Source organism: Otolemur garnettii, unplaced genomic scaffold (genome assembly GCF_000181295.1).
Source record: "Otolemur garnettii isolate 467f Iridium unplaced genomic scaffold, OtoGar3 scaffold00051, whole genome shotgun sequence".
NCBI lineage: Eukaryota > Metazoa > Chordata > Mammalia > Primates > Galagidae > Otolemur > Otolemur garnettii.
In genome coordinates, this window is record NW_003852446.1 from 3,734,167 (window position 1) to 3,738,026 (window position 3,860).

Here is a 3,860-nt window from a genome sequence, read left to right on the forward strand (position 1 = left end):
AATTGAAAAAAATGGAAACCTCTAAAGAAGATACACAGATGGCCATTCAGCATATGAAAAGATGTTCAACACCATTAGTCATTAGGTAAATGCAAATCAAAACCATAATAAGATACCAGTTTACACCTACTAGGATGGCTATAATAAAAATAAAGGAAAATAAAAAGTACTGATGTGCATGCGGAGAAATGAGAACCTTCATAAGCTGGTGGGATGTAAAATGATGTGCAGCTGCTTTGGAAGAAAGTATGGCAGTTCTTCAAAAAAAATGAAACAAAATTATCATATGATCCAGAATTCTACTTCTAGGTATATGTCCAAACTGAAATCAGGAACGTAAATGGATATCTGTGCACTGATGGTTACAGTGGCATTATTTACGATAGCCAAAAAGGTGAAAATGATCCAAATTCCCATCAACAGATCAACAAAATGCCGTATGTCCACGTAGTAGAACATTATCTAGTCTTTAAATTCTGATATATGTTACAGCACGGATGGACCCTGAAAACATTATGCTAAGTGAAATAAGCTGGAAACAGAAGAACAAATATTGTAAGAATCCACCTACATGATGTATCTGAAATAGGCAAATTCACAGATAGAAAGTTAGAATAGAAATTACCAGTGGTGGGGAAGGGGACTTACTGCTTAATGGGTACAGAGTTTATAGCGGGGATGATTAAAAGGTTTGGGTATAGACAATGGTGATAGTTATACAACACTGTGAATGTATTTAATGCCACTGAATTATACACTCAGAAATGGTTAAAACGATCAACAGTATATATATTTTAACACAATAAAAATAATTACTTAGCTACATTTTCTAAAATGTCCTATTTTGAGTTTTTTTCCATCAGATAGATAGATAGATAAGATAAAAGATATCAGACTATAAGCACTTCTCTGCAATCTCCTTTTTTTTGCTAAACATGTATTGGGCTTTCCCAACCAATACCTTTAGATATACTACAGTCACTTTAACAACTCCTTAGTTTTCTGTCTTGTAGATAAAGCCACCATTTATTTAACCAGTCCCTGATTCAGGGATACTCAAGTTACTACTAAAGAACAGTGTTAAACAGTCTTATTCCATGGGATACTCAAGTTAACACTTATTCCATGGGATACTCAAGTTAACACTAAAGAACAGTGTTAAACAGTCTTATTCCATGGGATTCATTCCTACAAGTAGAAATAATGGGCTGGTATTCACATGTGAAAATTCTCCTCTGCTATTAAGGAGGGCTATTGGAGTCAGCCAGATGTTCTCTAACACACTAAGAAAGTAGATTGCTGGCCCTGCTTATAGTTTGGTTTTTTTGTTTGTTTGTTTGTTTTATACATGTGTTTATTAGGTTTCTACTTTTTGCCTTCACAAAATTAAAAAGGCTTAAAATTTAATAACAAAAACAATGTTTAAGATAAGGACTAGAAACAAAAACCTCGTAAAGAACGAACGAAGATAAATACATTCAGAAAAGAAATCAGACGATTGCTGCATTGAAATATTAAGCAATAATAATAATAATAATAATGCAGGGCAGTGCCTGTGGCTCAGTGGGTAGGGTGCCAGCTCCATATACCAAGGATAGCAGGTTCAAACTCGGCCTAGCCAAACTGCAACAAAAAAATAGCCGGGCGTGTGTCAGGCGCCTGTAGTCCCAGCTACTCAAGAGGCTGAGGCAAGAGAATCACTTAAGCCCAGGAGTTGGAGGTTGCTATGACCTGTGACACCACAGCACTCTACCAAGGGCAATAAAGTGAGACTCTGTCTCTAAAAAAACAAACAAACAAACAAAAAGAAAACCTTTAATAATAATAATAATAATGCAAAGAAAGTAACATTCACATTGTCAAATAAGAGTATGTCTATTATAGAATGCTTTGACTCTGAGGTTCAGTATGGAGTCACCAGTTAACTTCTTCTTATTATTTTTTTCCAAAGTCTCAAAAAATAAACAACTAATATTTGTAAATAAAAATAAAAGATAATTTCAAAAAGCAGACCATGCCAAATCTTATAGACAATAGAAAAAGAAGAAATACTTCAAAATCATTCTACTTCATCTGGATACACCTGATATTAAAATTGAAGAAACTGTATTATTATAAAGGGGAAATTACAAACATATTTCACTTATAAATGAGGATGCAATACCCTAAACAACATATTAACAAGTTGAATTAAAAATTAATGTTTAAGTAACGTACTTTGGTCAAAATTAAATCCAATTTATGTGAGAATTAGTCACTATTTTCTTTTCTTTTTTCTTCTTTTCCTTTCCCTCACCCCCTCCCTCCTTCTCTGTCTGGTCTGCCCTTCCCACCGTGTCATTAATTGTCATTAATTGTCCTCATATCAAAGTTGAATACATACGAGTCATACTTCTCCATTCCTGTGATGCTTCACTAAGAATACTGTGTTCCACCTCCATCCAGGTCAGTACAAATGCTGTAAAATCTCCATTCTTTTAATGGCTGAATAATATTCCATGGTATACATATACCACAGCGTACCACTCCATTCCTGGGTTGAAGGACATTTAGGCTGTTTCCACCTTTTAGCGATTGTAAATTGAGCTGTGATAAACAGCCTAGTACAAGTGTCTTTATAATAAAAGGTTTTTTTTCCTTCTGGATAGATGCCCAGTAATGGGATTGCAGAATCAAACAGGAGCTGCTTAGAGTTTTAAAACCAGAAAAGATAAGTTCTATCAAATGAGTTTTTGGTATCAGTGAGATCAGGGTCAGGAAACCACAAGGGTAGACCAAAACTACCTGCTACCTGTTTTGATGTAGCCCACAAGCTGAGAATATTAGGGTTTTTTATATATTTTAAAACTATTGGAGGAAAAAAAGGACATTGCATAAAATGAGAAAATTAAAGGAAATTCAAATTTTGCTGGCCATGAAGTTTTACTGAAACACAGCCACAACCATCTGTCTATATATCAGCTGCTTTCATACTACAATGGCAGTTAAATACTTAAGGCAGAGTATGGCCTGCAAAGCTCAAAATAGTTCCTAGTTGGCAGTGCCCATAGCTCAATGGGGAGGGCATCAGCCACATACACCGAGGATGACAGGTTCCAACTCAGCCAGGGCCAGCTAAAATCAATGACAACTGCAACAAAAAAATAGCCAGGTATTGTGGTGGGTGCCTGTAGTTCCAGCTACTTGGGAGGCTGAGGCAAGAGAATGGCTAAGCCCAAGAGTTTGAGGTTGCTGTGAGCTGTGACACCACTGCACTCTACTGAGGGAGACATAGTGAGACTCTGTCTCAAACAAACAAAACAAAACAAAATATATATATATATATTTCCTATCTGGCTCCTTGTAGAAAAGGTTTGCCAACCTCTTACCTAGTAAGTGTTGATGTGCATATGAAGAAATTGGAACCCAGCTAGCATAAGGGGCCCGTGGTAAAATGAAAATAATACTCAAAAAAAAAATCCCATGAAGAAGTGTCTCATTTAGGCTCTGTAGTTATCCAGAGATATGAATTTCAAACCAAATACATTGACTCTTTTGCCTGTGTTTTCCCATTCTTAAAACATGGGGTTGAGTTGTAAGAGTCACTCTGAACTCTACTTAATTGTCTTCATGGGGGAAAACAGAACATTAGAAACTTCTAATTATCTAAACAAAAAGTCTCACGTCTCTTTCAATGCTATTGTGGACAAACAACCAATTGAAGGACAAGTAGTTACAGCCAGTTCTAGTGACTCCATTTTCTTTTCTTTTTTCTTTCTTTCTTTATTTTTTTTTTGAGACAGAGTCTCACTATGTCACCCTCAGTAGAGTGCTGTGGCATCACAGCTCACAGCAATCTCAAACTCTTGAGCTTAAGCGAT

General features: G+C 35.9%; 1 protein-coding gene across 1 annotated transcript in view; it reads right to left on the reverse strand.

Annotated features, from left to right (window-relative positions):
- The window catches only part of BEND2 (BEN domain containing 2), a 57,784-nt gene that overhangs the window by 48,723 nt on the left and 5,201 nt on the right, over positions 1-3,860 (reverse strand).